Raw genomic sequence first — 15,869 nt, 5'->3', positions numbered from 1 at the left:
ATTGTAAAAAAAAAAAAGAAGGTGACAAAATGTACCTTACACCTCACATTTTGACCCCACTATTCTGCATTTAGGAGTTTCTCTTACAGATAAATATACTCACACATGTGTGACATGATGTTTGCACAGGGATATGAATAGCAGGATTATTTTTCATAGCCAAGGGTTAGAAATAAACGAATGTCCTTCAGTAGGGATCTGATTAAATAAATAATAATGAATCCAGACACTGGAACACTCTACAGTCATGAAAAAAATGAGGAAGTTCCTTACGTACTGTAAGGAGATGATTTTCAAAGTGCAAAAAGCAAGATGCAGAACAGTGTGTGTTCATTCACTTCTTCAACAAATACTTACGAAGCAACTACAACTCTACGTGCTGAGGATGCAGCATTATACAAAATAAAGTTCCTTCCCGTATGGAGCTTCCATTCTAGTGGCGGAGATGGGAGAAAAGAATAGACATATGAAAAAGATGTTTGTAGAGTGTGCAATCGTTAATGCAAAATAATATAATCAAGGAGGGAAGAAAACATAAATGTGTTCTTTTACATATGCGTAAAATATCTATCTTGGAGAAGATATACCAGAAACTGGTAGCACTGGGGAAGGGAACTGGGAAGCTGAGGGACACAGTTAGAGGAACTTTCTGCTCTTTGTATTTTCTGAATTTTTAAATTCTTGACTGTGTTACCCAATCCAGAATTAATGGATATAATTACATTTTTTTTTAAGTTGGAAGAAGTATTTGGCAGTATTTCCAAGCACCTGGGCCCTCAAGTTTTGGGAAACGCCCTATGGTTTCTTAATCAGGGCAGGAGGAAAGGGCTGGCTCCCAGCTGTCACTCACTGCAGGCATGCACCAAAGTCAGAACACCTCTCTGGTAAGATGAAAGAGGCACCGAAAGGCCAGAAGGAAATAAAATGAGTCTTCAGTCACATATGTTTCACGGGCACTTATAAAAGACTTAGGCAGCTCCTTCCTAAATTTGAATGAATGTCAAGAGAGAATCATTTCAGGAAATGTGAGTTCCTCTCTTCAAACTTTTTGGGACCATCCCCTTCTGGTATGAATTGCATAGAGCCAAGTTCATTCACAGGGAACATCTGTGTGTGAGGAAGTGGAGGGATGGGGAGCATGATAAAGAGACCATCCGATGCTGAACTTGAACACCTTGTCTTTTTTCCCAGCTTCCCTTGGATTGCCTGTTTGTTTGGTTATACGGAAGGAAAGGCTATAAAACATTTATGATTTATTATCCAGGTTTATTCATACAATATGTGAAAGTGGCAATACCGAAGAGAAGCTTGACTGAAATCTGCACTCTTTGTGGATGTTGTATTCTAGAAGCTCCCCAGAGTTGTTGGACGATGGTTCTATGACTACTGTCTCCTCAGGGCCTCTAGTCAACCAAAATGGAAAAAAAAAAAAAAAAAGTTAGGCTTTGAATAACAAGTTTATAATTATTTATCTTGTCTCACAATAAATTACCCTTTTTAAAATCCTACCACTATTTTTCTTATATTTTATTAACTTTTAATTACTAGTTAATATAGGAATACATTCTTCTTTTTTGAAAAAATTAGAGTGTTGCAGACGAAGTTTTGGTTCTCTTTAATCATTCCTCACAGTGCTAATTTAATTGGTCTGGAGTGTGGCTGGCAAGTAATTATTATAGTGATTCTAATATGAAAACCACTTGTCTAACGGTTATAGGAACCCAATATTTTTTGAAACTCAATATCTAGAAATGATGGGAAATTATATGTATATATTTACTGCAATAAATGGTTTTCTTTCTCTAAGCGAAGAGTGAGATTTGCTTTTGAGACAGATTGCATTTTAGCAAAAAAACCTGAATGAACTTTTGGGTTGTGCAAATAAAAAGCCAATATGCAATCCTAGAATGGAGTTCAGGGACAGTGAGACCCTAAACTTATCATATAAAAGTTGTCATTATCATGGGCATGTTGCGCCTCTGCAAATTATTAAGATGTGGCTTCAGACTGGGGGTTAGGAAGAGCTGACTGAGAAGTTCCTTGGCTAGAGAGAGGGAGGGCTGTCAAAGACCCTTGTGGAAGGGTAAGGCCAAGAAACTCAAGGACTGTGCTGTCCAACACAGTAGCCACCAACTGCATGTGGTCCTTAACTTTTAAATGCAAGTGAATTAAAATTAAATCAAATTAAAAATTCAGTTTCTGAGTCATACTAGCCACATTCTAAGGGCTCAATAGCCACATATAACTAGTGGCTATCATATTGGGTACAAATATAGACCATTTCCATCATTAAAGAAAGCTCTATGGAACAGTGCTACTGTAGAAATTATTTTATGTGGTCTTATCTAGTAGCTAGTTTTAAATTTTCTTTCCTGAAATGTAATTACTTGCTTTATCACCAAGCCTTCAACACAGTTTTAAAATAATAGTAACAGCTAACATTTACTGAACACTTTGTATTGATCAGTCTTTTTCGTTGAGCATAACAGACTTCACTGTCTAATTTAAGCACAAAGAGATTTATTAAAGTGTATGGAGAGCTCACAGAATCATTAGGAAAGTTAAGAAATAGACTCCAAGCTAAATACCCAGGAATGACTTCCAAAATTACACTGCAGAACTGGGTTGACAAGCAAGCCACAGTCCCTGCCACCATCCAGAAGTTTCAGAACTGCTAATCCGTCACCACAGCTACTGGTTCCAGAATCACGTTGCCCTTGCCATGATCAGCACCAGCAAAATGGATGCCTCACACTTGCCTCTTCCTCCACAGAACTCACAGTTCTAAAGTCTCACAATAGTGGAATCTGTAACACAAACAGAACCGTAGCTGCAAAGGAGTTTAAGCAATGGAGTAAGTGTTTAGCTTTCCAGCCTCTGCAGTTCAGAAAGCAAGCTAGAAAGGGATTGGAATGAATTTCAAGAAAATGAGCCTAAAGTATCTGCCATGACTTGCCGTATGCCAGGTTCCGTAAACATGCCTGATCTCATTTCATTCTTACAAGAATTTAGTAAGGGCTTATAATTATCCCCTTTTGACAGATGAGGACACTACAGTAAATGGTGGACACACAGTATGGTCTTGGTTTTGCTTTGAGAAGTTGAAAGAGGGCCCTCTGTCCACTCTTGGAGAGAAGTAAAGTGAAGCGGGGAAGACAGAGCTGCCTGGAGAAGCCGGGATGAAAGACGACAACCCACGAAAATAAAGCAGCAGTCCCAAGGTGACAAAGGACAGCCAGAATGAATTTGAGAACTCAGGAGTGGTGCTGCTCTATGAATTCATGCCAGATTCCAGAGTCCCTGCTCTCTCCACAAACACATGCTGCCCTCAATGGGAAAAACCAGAACTTACACACACGTAACAAACATGTAAGAACACTTCCCTGGTTACAGTCCAACCACTCCAGTTGGATTGGTAGCACAGAACACAGCGCAAAAGTAAAGAACTCAGCAAGGAAGGCTTCCAGAAGGAGGTAAGTTTTCAGTCGGTTTTAGAAGAGAGGCGAAGTTTTAGTTTACATATGGCTGTCAGAAGGCAGATGAAAAGATGAAAGAACTCACACGCCCTCATGCCAAGACTCAGCAGCTGAAGGGGGCAGCCTTGGAGCAAATCAAAGCAATGTCCTTGATTGAGGATGAAAGAGGTGAGTCAGTGTTTAGGAGAAAACAACAAATAAGCTGGCTGGGAAAGGAAATGATTGCAGGATAAAATCATGTGAAACCCTTCCTATGATTATAGTCATATTAAAATATTAAAGTATGTATTGAAATTCAATTTGGAGCAGAATGAAAATCTTGGAGAGTAGGACCTAGAAATTTTCTGACAAGCACTCCAGGTTGATTCTCTTGCTTTGCCTGTCATGAGGTCTATTCCCGGGCTCAGCTCTGTTTCCCTGTGACGTAGCCCAAGCTTCAGGTGCACAGGGGCTGGGGCCCCTTTGCCACATCCTTCTTTACTGGAGACATTCTAGTGGGATCAAAAGATAACTATGTCAGAGGGAAGACTAAACCTCAAGGAAATGGGTTGTTCCGTGCTGAGTGATTCAGAGAAATTTGAGAAAGAAGCGTCAATATCCCAGAAATGTGGTTGTATGCATGATTCTTACTTTGCTGGAGCTTTATCAAACAATATTATTAACTAACAATTCAACAAGTCTTTCCATCTGCCAGGGCCAATGCTAAGCAATTTAATAGGGCACTACATCATTAACCCTCACAGCAATTACCTACACTAGAGGCTGTTAGTGTCCCCATTTTACAGCAAGGAAACTAAGGCTTAGAGGTCCCACAGCTAAGAACTGGACTCCATAGCCCATGAATTTAACTAGCCTGATTTTTTCTTATTATTATTTATATTTCCCTATTATCTTTTACATGTTATGTTTGTTTGCTTGTTGGCTCCCCACTCCTCCAAAAACTAGAAGTTTCTTAAGTGCAATGATGAAGTCTAATTCATCTTTTGATACCCTTCTCCCCAGAACCCTACAGAAACTAGCACATAGTGAGTGCTTAATATACGTGAGCTAGACGCAATAATCATTCACTTTGTATGCTTATACCTAACTACTCTTGCAGATACAGCTTCCAGATGACAAGTAGATGACATGAGTACTCTCATTTCCTATAGTGCCACAGTCAAGTGTGAGGGTCTTGGTGCCTCAGCCACTTACTAGTGGTGTAACCTTGGGCAAATGTTAAAAGAAAAAAAAAGTTTTATTGTTTATAAAGGATTATCTGTAAAAAGAGGACTGCTGTTGGGGCATGAAGAAATAGCTGGAAAAGATTCAGATCATAAGATTCAGATGCGTAAAAAAAAGTATGTATTTTCTAAGAGTGGTACATGGGTGGGTTCTCAGAGGAGCCAGCGTCTTGCTAGAGCAGCCAGAGCCTGCTGACTCTCTCAGGTCCCTCCTATCAAGAAGGATGGAGCAGCAAGAACAGGGACTTGTGGTTAAATGTTAACTTGTGTTTATTTCTCTACAATTGCCTGCTGTTTCATTTGGCCAACCCAGTGAAGATTCTTTCGTAAGCCTGTGTGTAATTTCTAAACACCAGACCTACGACCTTTATACACATGCTAAACATTTATGGAGTGGGAGAATTCTCCTTTTTCTTCATCCGTGAATTGAATAAATATCAACATCCTCCCTTGCACCCCCAAAAAGTATTCTTTGATCTACACTAAAGATAAACCAGTAGTAATTCATCCTGATCAGCTAAGGGCTGTAAAGCAGATTCTTTGATAAGCCAATTAATTTCAGAGTGTAGTGGGGCTTGTTCCTTCATGATGCTGATTTAGATTCTTAAAGCCATAGAATGTTAGAGCTGGAAAGAGGCCTTTTAAGAGTATCTCATCAAATGCTCTGATTTTAGCAGATGAGAAAACTGTAAGTTCCAAAGAGAGAAAAGGACCTTTAGACTTGTGCACAGATGTTAATAAAGAGCTGTATAGGAAATGTTTGTCTCAACAATTCCTCTACTATTTTAAGATTTCTGAGCTGTTGCTTTTTGTTTCCTTTATAATCTGGTGATCCAAGTGCAGAATTTGGGCCTGGAATTGGAAATCTGTGGACACTAATCTTCAGCTTTGTGCTGACGTCAGAGGTAATTGAGAATCACTGCTGCCCCCTGCTGGAAATGTAAAATCTCACAGGCTCTCAAGGTTATAGCAATTTTGTTTGTTCGTTTGTTTTAAAGATTGGCACCTGAGCTAACATCTATTGCCAATCTTCTTTTTCTCTTCTTCTTCTTCTCCCCAAAAGCCCCCAGGACATAGTTGTATCTTCTAGTTGTGAGTGCCTCTGGTTGTGCTATGTGGGACACCGCCTCAGCAGGGCCTGACGATGGATGCCATATCCGCGCCCAGGATCTGAACCAGCGAAACCAGGGGCCACAGAAGCAGAGCACAGGAGCTTAACCACTGGGCCACAAGCCGACCCCTGGAATTTTTTTTAACAGTCAAAAAAATTATGAAAGTAATAGTTCCTTCGGTTAAAAGTTTAAACAGCATCAAAGCATATAATGATCAAAGCAAAATCTGCCCCCTCTCAACCCCACTTTCCAGGCACAACTGTTAATTTTTTTGAAGATTCTTCCACAATTATTTTCTATTCATGTATCTATGTATATATTTACACATATGTATATATCTTTTACACACAAATAGGGCAATGCTATATGCACTGGTCTGCAACTTGTTTTTCTCTTTTTTATTTAATTTATCTTACTGATTTTGAGTAGACAATACATTCAAAAGCTTCCTAAATTTTTTAAGAAACAATATGTCTTGAACGTCCTTTCAAAGCAGTATATATTGGTGAAACTCATTCCTTTTGATGGAGGAATAATATTCCATTGCTTGGGTGTATCATAAATTATTCATTGAGTCCTCCTCTGATGGACTAAAATGTAAATCTCTATAAGAGTAGGTACTTTATTAACTTGTTGTGGTCATTACTCACTGCTGTCCCGGATAATGAGAAGAATACGCAATAAAATTTGTTTAATGAGTAAGTGGACATTTTTCCAGTTTCAAGTATTTCTCTGCTTCAAAAATGCTGCCCTGAATGTCCTTGTGCCTGTACTTTTGAGAAAAGGATAGTGTAGGAGGAAGTGCAGGTTCAAAGATGCGTGAATTTTAAGTTTTGATAGATACTGCCAAATCGGTACTTTTGATGACAAATGGATGCAAATGTAATTCTATCATTCCCATAACTGACTGAGCATCAAAACCAGAATGTCCCAGAGAATTAACTAAAAAGAGCTCCTCTCTGCACATCCCTTCTCTGTTCTAATTCAGGAGTTAGGGTGGGAGGAGGAATCTGTATATTTAACAGCCCCACCCGGCATGGTGATGCCAATGCACACTCCGGACTGCCAGCGACCACATGATCCACCCGTTTCTTGCTACACTGCAGCAGACAGGAGTGTGCTCCTATCTCCTAATCCTAACATGGTTCCTCATTTGTTATTCACCCAATGCTTGTTGAGTGCCTACTGTGTACAAGACCCTATGCTCTCTCACCCAGAGGCAAGATTGTACGGGGGTGTGGTATGGATTTCGCCACTCCCATGGGTGGTGGCGCTGGGGGCAAATGGGTGAGTTTGTTGGTGTGAGTTTGTTGGTGTATGTGTGTTGGCGGACGGCTGGGGTTTGGGGAGGGAGCAGTGTGTAGGTGAAACTCAGGAATCCTGCAGCACGACAGTTGCAGGAATTTTTTAAAAGCCTAGCCCTGCCCTCAGTGACACGTGGGTACGTCTAACACACATAGGGCAGGCACAACTTCTAGGTCTTCTCAGGCCACTGGTACTGGGGGTCGCCACAAGCCAACGCGTGGGGTGGGACATGGTCCTTTCTCTCTGGGCCCTTCTAAGCCAGAGAAAGTATAATGCAGATGAGACATGCATGGGAAATTGCCATGAACAGCCAACAGATCGCAGACATAAAAAGAGATGACAGATTCCACTGTCATTCATGACCCACCCAAATGTCACATCCTCTGGGCTCTTTCCCTGATGACTCCAGCCCCAAGCAGGTGTTGTTTCCACGCACTCCATGGCACTTGAAATATAACAACAGAAAAAAACGAAAACCAACCAAACAAACTCCTACTACTGCTCCCTGAGGCTTACTATGTCAGAACTTCTAGCCGCTTTACTTCCTCACCTCATTTTATTCTCTCAACGGTGCAGGAAACTCAGAGAAGTTAAATAACTAGATAAAGGTCACAGCATTTGTTTAGTAGAATGATCTTCACATTTTCTTGCTTGCACATCTCATCAAATAATTTTGAAAAATTGTGTATCCTTAGAAACAGACACACACACATCTATGGCCACTTAATTTATAACAAAGGAGGCACTACACAGTCGGAAAAGTTCCTTTTAATAAATGGTGCTGGGATAGCTGGATACCCATATGGGAAAAAAATGAAATTGGACCCTACTTCATGCCATACACAAACATCAACCCCAGGAGGATAAAAGACTTAAATGCGAAAGGCAAGAATCTATAGCCTTTTAGAAGACAACACGTGAAAATTATATTTTCATGACTAATGAATTTGGAAAACATTTATTAAACAAGCCACTATCAGCCCTCATTTAAAGGAAAAGAATGATAGCTTCAATTACACTAAAGATACACATTTTGGTTCATTAATGTACTCCATAAAGAGTATAACAGATAAATCACAGAGTGAGAGAAGATATTTAAAACAAATATAACTATATGCTCTTCAGATTGTTGCAATACTAGGCTAAGGCAGCAGTGTTAAATGGTAGAACGACCTTGGAAAACAGTTTGGCATTCTTTTGTATGTACGTTATACTGCACAATAAAAAAGAAAAACAAAAGAAATCATCACCTAAGAATGTATCCACTTGCACATTTTAAAGCTGACATCTAAAAGTTTTCATCTTATTTACCTTTTTTTTTTTTTTACTTGAACAAGAATGCTTACAGCGGCCTTATTTGTAATTGCCCCCAACTGGAAACAACCCCATATCTATGGAGAATGAATAAATAAATTGTGGATTTTTCATACAATGAAACTCTACTCAGCAATAGAAAGCAACAACATGGATGAATCTCAAAACCATCATTGCACAAAAGAAGTCAGACACAAAGAGTACCTACTATATGATTCCGTTTCTATGAAATTCAAGAACAGACAAAACTAAGATGTCCAAAACCCAAACAGTGATTAGGAGATGGGGACTGACTTGAAAGGGGCCCAAGGGAACTTTCTGGGGTGATTCATCATGCATTTAACTAGACGGAAAGGATGTAATTTCTGGCACATTATAGATTTTCACATTTAAAAATAAAGTGTTATATCACTGTCATAAATATATCCAATGAAACACAAATACCATAGCAATTTGATATCCACCACCATCCTTTTAAACATTAAAAAATATGAGCCAAGGGGCTGGCCCCGTGGCTGAGCGGTTAAGTTCACGCGCTCCGCTGCAGGCGGCCCAGTGTTTCGTTGGTTCGAATCCTGGGCGCAGACATGGCACTGCTCATCAGACCACGCTGAGGCAGCGTCCCACATGCCACAACTAGAAGGACCCACAACAAAGAATATACAACTATGTACCGGGGGGCTTTGGGGACAAAAAGGAAAAAATAAAATCTTAAAAAAAAAAAAAATATGAGCCAGGACAGTTCCACAAAGACAGAAGCTGCACTCAGGACCCTTCCAGACCTCACCCTGTGACCATCTTCATCTGGTTGTTCATCTGTATCTTTTATGATATCACTTATAATAAACTGGTAAATGTAAAATAAATAAATAAATAAAAAGTAAAAAATATGGACAAACCCTTCTTGAACAGTCATACACTTTAAATCATTCTTTTTCCCCTTGTCTCCCACTACGTATTACTCTAATGTAACATATTTTTATGTTTGAAAGTCCCTTATTCGTCAACCTATTATTCTGCAACCATATATGACTACACATTTAAATTTTAAAATCTTAAAAAATACACTATACTATGATCATAAGGCTCTAAATATCAACAATTTTCTTTGGGCTTAAGTTAGCATTATAATTATTAGTTATACACTAATAATATTGATCAAAGGAGCATAAAATTATTTCCATTGAAAATTCATCTCAATGAAATGAATGGGAGAGTAGTTACTGGGACCTTAATTAGTCTTTTGAATTATGCTTTTGTTTGCATCCAGATTCAGTTTCTAAGGTCATAATATATACCACAGGGGGCTGGTCCCATGGCCGAGTGGTTAAGTTTGTGCGCTCTGCTACCACAGCCCAGCATTTCGCCCGTTCGGATCCTGGGCACAGACATGGCACTGTTCATCAAGCCATGCTGAGGCAGCATCCCACATGTCACAACTAGAAGGACCCACAACTAAAAATATACAACTATGTACGAGGGGGCTTTGGGGAGAAAAAGGAAAAATAAAATCTCACATAATAATAATAATAATAATATACACCACAGTAAGATTCAGATGTATGCCTTATCTTTTGCAAAGTGGGAGAAAGATGATGGGGAAGTGTTCTCAGGCAGATAAGTCTTAAGAAAGACAACACATGAAGGTCGATCCCCCTGGAAAAGTCTTCATGCCCAGGGGTCTATGTAACTCCAGTTTGAAGACCTCCAGTTTAGAAAGCAGTGGAGATGGAATTCCAACCCAGATACATCTGACTCCCAGCCTAGATTCTTTCAACTGTCCCATACAATCCTAATTTATTCCTTATGACTTTGGCTTGAAAAGAGCACTTTAGGAGTATTTATTTGAGGGGGGGTGGCTATAGAAGTAATACTTAACCATTGCTCAAAATTAAAATATAGTGTCATTGTTTTTACATGTTGGTCCCCCATCTAGACCTTGAACTCCTTGAGAGCAAGATTATATTTGTGCCCCTAGAACCCACAGAGCTTTGACTCATAGAGCAAGAGCTCAATAAATGCAGAGGCAAATGCCTAAGATCATTTCTGAGTCTCTGACCTGCATGGATAAGGGCCCCAGATTTGAGAGGTGATATCAATCAGTGGCTCAGCTTTGGAGTTTAATATCCCATTATTTCCATCAGTCCCTTCCTCCATTCTTTGCTACAGACAACTGATGTTTTCTCAAGCTAACATCCAACGCTTGGTGCACTTGGCTTCAACACAATGCCCTCGTTTAGCCTTCCAACTAGATTGTCTCCTGCTCCCACCCCAAAGGCCTCCTTTATCGAATTTCTGTAACTCTAATGGATGATCACAGACAACCTTCACCTGGGGAATTTGGGAGATGCCAGCCATGTGTGACGACACAAACATTCCATGTGCTGAATGGAAAGGCCTGAAGAACCTCCAGTCCATGCTGGGCTTCATCCTCTGCTGCTCTTCTCCAGCCCACAGAAGCCAGAACAGTGTTTCCCAGACTTCTGGCATTCACAGGTTACCTTCATGATTTTTGGTATATCCACGGGCCACCTGTACTTACATCATACTTTTCTTTAGATGACTCATTTTTTTAACCTAAATACCGACTTGAGCTTTGTCCTGAGCATTATATCCAAGTGATGACAGGCTTGATGACATAGACATATTTCAAATGCATGTTTTAAAAAGTTCATTATTAGTAGTATTTTTAAAAATGTTAGTCGGTGTACCACATGAGATAATCTCACATAACACACGACAGGAAATGCTCTGTCCTAGACAGGAAGTCGGTAGACTCTGGAGCTCTCCTGAGCCTCTTCTATGAATCAGGCACCGCGCTGAGGCTTCACAAAGGATAATATTTATTGGAGATCTTTTCCCCCTTGTAAAAAATTGGGAAAACATAGAAAAGTCTAAGGAAGAAAACTTGAAATCTCTTGTCGTTCTTTCTTAGTTAATATCAAACAGATCTGGATCTAAAATCTGACTCCGGCGTGTACCTATTATGACATCTTGAGCAAGTCACTTGACCTCCCGGAGCCTGTTTATTCATCTGTAAAACTGGCACAATAATACCTTTTTTGTAGGATCTTGGTGAAGATTAAATGAAATAAGAGATGCAAAGTACCCTAGCATAGTAAGTGAAAAATAGTAAGTGCTCAAAAAAAAATTTTATGTGATTATTATTTCCATAAATTTGTGGTCACATTATATGTTTCTATCCTTTTTCTCTTCTTACTATATCTTGAGCATGAAATAATCTTTGGGTACATAATTATTTATTTATTTATTTGTTTGTTTATTTATTTATTTATATGAGAGGGAGGCATAATTTTTATCACAGAGTAAAATTCCTCACTGTAAACACACAATGACTTATTTAATAATTTTATTATTGGATCCTTTCAATTCTAATTTTTTGTACATTGTAAGTAATGCTGTGATGAAAATCCTCATACTTAAATCTTGGTGCTTATTTATGATTATTTCCATAGGATGACTTTCTAAAAAATGGATTTTTTTTTTTTTTTTTTTGCTGGGAAAGGTTCGCCGTGAGCTAACATCTGTTACCAATCTTCCTCTTCTTTTTTTTTTCCTCCCCAAGGCCCCAATTGTATATTCTGCCTGTAAGTCCTTCTAGTTCTTCTTTGTGAGCCCCCACCACAGCATGGCTACTGACAGACGAGTGGTGTGGTTCTGTGCCCAGGAACCAAACACAGTCTGCTGAAGTGAAGCATGCCCATCTTTAACCACTAGGCCATCAGGGTTGGCTCTGGGTATTATTAATATTTAAAACCTCACTAATTTAATTGGCATATGTAAGACATTGTTTATAGGTGTCATCTCATTTCATATTCACTACAACCCTATAAAGTGTCCATTTGGTAGTCTGTCCTCTTCAGCAGATGGGGAAAACAAGGCTACTAGAGGTTAATTTCTTACCCAAGCCAGTAAGTTGCTGGCCCAGGACAAGCTTGATGGTCCTTAACATGCTGACTGTGGCGTTTCCCCTATACCACACTGCCTCCTGCTGGTGCTCAGGGAGAGGGCATGAAGTACAGAAGTTCCTCAGAGCAGATTCCTTAGATAAGTTGGATATTTGTGGTGAGTAAGGAAGAGAGTGATGATGTTGGGACAACTATATGATGGCAGGACTTTGAAAAATGTGGAAAAAACTCAGCTAGCTTTATACTTAATATTTATGTACTTTACGTAAGTTATATCTTAACAAAAAAAAAGAAAAATGAGATTTTTGATAGAGAAGAGGAGGAAAGACTTCAGGCAGGCACTGGATGAGTTCGGATCCTGGGTGCGGACCTAGCTCTGCTCAACAAGCCATGCTGAGGCAGCGTCCCACACAGCAGAACTAGAAGGACCTACAACTAGGATATACGACTATGTACTGGGGCTTCGGGAAGGGGGAAGAAAAAGAGGAAGATTGGCAACAGATGTTAGCTCAGGACTAATCTTCCTCAAAAAAAAAGTAGCTTACACTTACTGAATCCTTACAACGAGCCAAGCCCTACACTAAGGGCATTGGAAATAGTAATTCATTTAATTTTCATACAATCCCCATGAGAAAGACCCTCATACCTGAAAAAACAAAAAAAAGGAAAGAGGTTACAAAACCCAGAGCAAAGGAGATAGTAGAAAAACAAAATCAGAAGGTTGCAGCTCTCCATCAGAATAGGTTAGCAAAGGCAAAGTATAACATTAAAGATAAAAGGAAGGGACACACTGGGGCTGGCCCCGTGGCCGAGTGGTTAAGTCTGTGCGCTCCGCTGCAGGCAGCCCAGTGTTTCGTTGGTTGGAATCCTGGGCGCGGACATGGCACTGCTCATCAAACCACGCTGAGGCAGTGTCCCACATGCTACAACTAGAAGGACCCACAACAAAGAATATACAACTATGTACTGGGGGGCTTTGGGGAGAAAAAGGAAAAAATAAAATCTTTAAAAAAAAAAAAAAAAAAGGAAGGGACACACCAAGAATAAATATAATCTTGTCATTTTAACCACAAACTCACAACACAAGAAGGAAGAAAAAAAAATCTGACAATAACAACCTAGAAGAGGAAGAGGATAGGGATGGAACAGCTTAATCTAAGAAAATAAGAGGCTATCAGAAAATGGACTATCTCATCTATGAGATGTTTTATACAAACCACATGGTAACCACTAAACAAATAACAAGAATAAATACACAACTTACAAACAAGAAGAAAGCCAATATAGAAAACTACCTACCTGAATTGGTAGTCCAAAAATCATGGGATGAAAAAAATAAAGGAAATGCAAGAGAACCGAAACAAGCAATAAAATGGCAGCATTAGGCCCCCACATTTCAATAATCACTCTAAATGTAAATGGATTGAACTCTCCAATCAAAAGACACAGAGTGGAAGGATGGATTAAAGAACAAGACCCAACAATATGCTGCCTCCAGGAAACACAACTCAGCCCCAAAGACAAACACAGACTCAGAGTGAAAGGGATGGAAGACGATACTCCAAGCTAATAATGAACATAAGAAAGCAGATGTCACCATACTTATATCAGACAAAGTAGACTTCAAGATAAGACAGGTAAAGAGAGACAAAGAGGGGAGTATATAATGATAAAAGGGACACTCCACCAAGAAGACACAACACTTATAAATATATACGCACCCAACACAGGAGCACCAACGTATGTAAAGCAACTATTAACAAAACTAAAAGGAGATATCAACAACGATACAATAATAGTAGGGGACCTCAACACCCTACTAACACCAATGGATAGATCATCCAGATGGAAAGTCAACAAGGAAATTGTAGAATTAAATGAAAAACTAGACCAGATGGACTTAATAGATATATAGAGAACACTCCATCCAAAAACAGCAGGTTACACATTCTTCTCAAGTGCGCATGGAACATTCTCAGGGATAGACCATATCTTGGGAGACAAAGCAAGCCTCAATAAATTCAAGAGGGTTGAAATAATATCAAACATCTTTTCTGACCATAATGCTATGAAACTAGAAATAAACTACAAGAATAAAGCTGGGAAAGGGGCAGAAATGTAGAGATTAAACAACATGCTACTGAACAACCAACGGATCATTGAGGAAATTAAAGAAGAAATCCAATACAATCCCCATGAGATATCTCTATTTTTGTGCTTGACAGATGAAGAAGCAGAGGCACAGAGATGGTTAAGTAACTTGCTCAAGATTACACAGCTAGCAAGTGGAGGAGTCAGGATTTGAGGCAGGTAATTTGGCTCCTGGTTAAGGCAGGCAGACAGGCTGGGATCGCAAAGCAGCCACAATCACCAAAAATCTGTCAGACTGAGAGGCTTGCTCCCCTGATCTGGAATGTCTACCACATGGAGATTTTGTCAGACCAGGATACTATACAGATTTAGATCCATGTCTAATTAATTCAAGGGTCCAGCATATGATTTTACATCCTCAGTGACACTGCCACTTGCTCTCTCTCCTGAGTTGTCCTTTAATGGCCCCAAACTGGACCTTTGCTGGTTCCTGCCCACTGGGGCTGGTAGAATAGCCTCTGAAGCTAGACCAGTTCCTGGGCCCCTCAGAGTGGGGGCACATTCACCTACTAGAACTGGGATTTCTCTATTTGGTCCAGGTATTGGAGAGTGAATTCCAAGAGCATCAGAGACCCCTGTGGGTTACTCATACCCTATGTCCCCACTTCTTCCTACACCCACTCCAAGCCCACTCAGTCCCCCACCCAGTCTAGAAATGCCCCTTACTCACTCTGCTGCCTGTAAAAAATATAGGCAATGATACATGCAATGATGCCATGGGGAATGGGCTCTCCAAGGCCAGTGTGGCAAACCCATCACAGAAATGCAAAGTAAGTAGGGTTCAGGAATGCGTCCAGCAAGATGGGGACTAGAAGTGGATTTGGAACTGGGGTTGGACAAGAAGAGAACCTGGAGAAGGAAAGAGGGACCATGATTTTTTTTGAAGTCCTCTCCAGGCCTATCTACAAGGATAGAAAGGGAGAAAAAAACTCAGGGAAGGTATGCCGTGCAGGCATGTTTATGTAGTCAGCTGTTCTGTATCTAGAAAATCATGACACAAATACATAAGAAATGGGAGGCAGCCCTAAGAATGCCCCTATTTCAGTAACCATAGTTTGCCGGTGGGCATGAAATTAAATTTCAGTAAATATAATTTGCTGGTGGTACAGTTTTTCAACACGTTTACTCATGTGCCTAGTCAGTTCAATCCAACCTCAAGAAATGTGTCAGGGGGCTGGCCCAGTGGTGCAGCAGTTAAGTGTGCACATTCTGCGTCAGCGGCCCGGGGTTCATCAGTTCGGATCCTGGGTGCAGACCTATGCACCACTTGGCAAGCCATGCTATGGTAGGCATACCACATATAAAAAAGTAGAGGAAGATGGGCACGGATGTTAGCTCAGGGTTAATCTTCCTCAAAAA

General features: G+C 40.0%; 1 long non-coding RNA gene across 1 annotated transcript; it reads left to right on the top strand.

Annotated features, from left to right (window-relative positions):
* Positions 1 to 3,311: 3,311 nt before the first annotated feature.
* On the top strand, positions 3,312 to 6,518 carry LOC103563762 (uncharacterized). Its single transcript, XR_547942.2, has 3 exons — positions 3,312 to 3,644; positions 5,543 to 5,604; positions 5,763 to 6,518. It is a non-coding gene; the product is annotated as an uncharacterized lncRNA (long non-coding RNA).
* Positions 6,519 to 15,869: the final 9,351 nt, after the last annotated feature.

The sequence above is a fragment of the Equus przewalskii genome, chromosome 3, assembly GCF_037783145.1.
Source record: "Equus przewalskii isolate Varuska chromosome 3, EquPr2, whole genome shotgun sequence".
In the NCBI taxonomy this organism is placed as follows: Eukaryota; Metazoa; Chordata; class Mammalia; order Perissodactyla; family Equidae; genus Equus; species Equus przewalskii.
The sequence above is the reverse complement of the archived record's forward strand: the minus strand, read 5'-3'. Positions and strand labels throughout refer to the sequence as shown.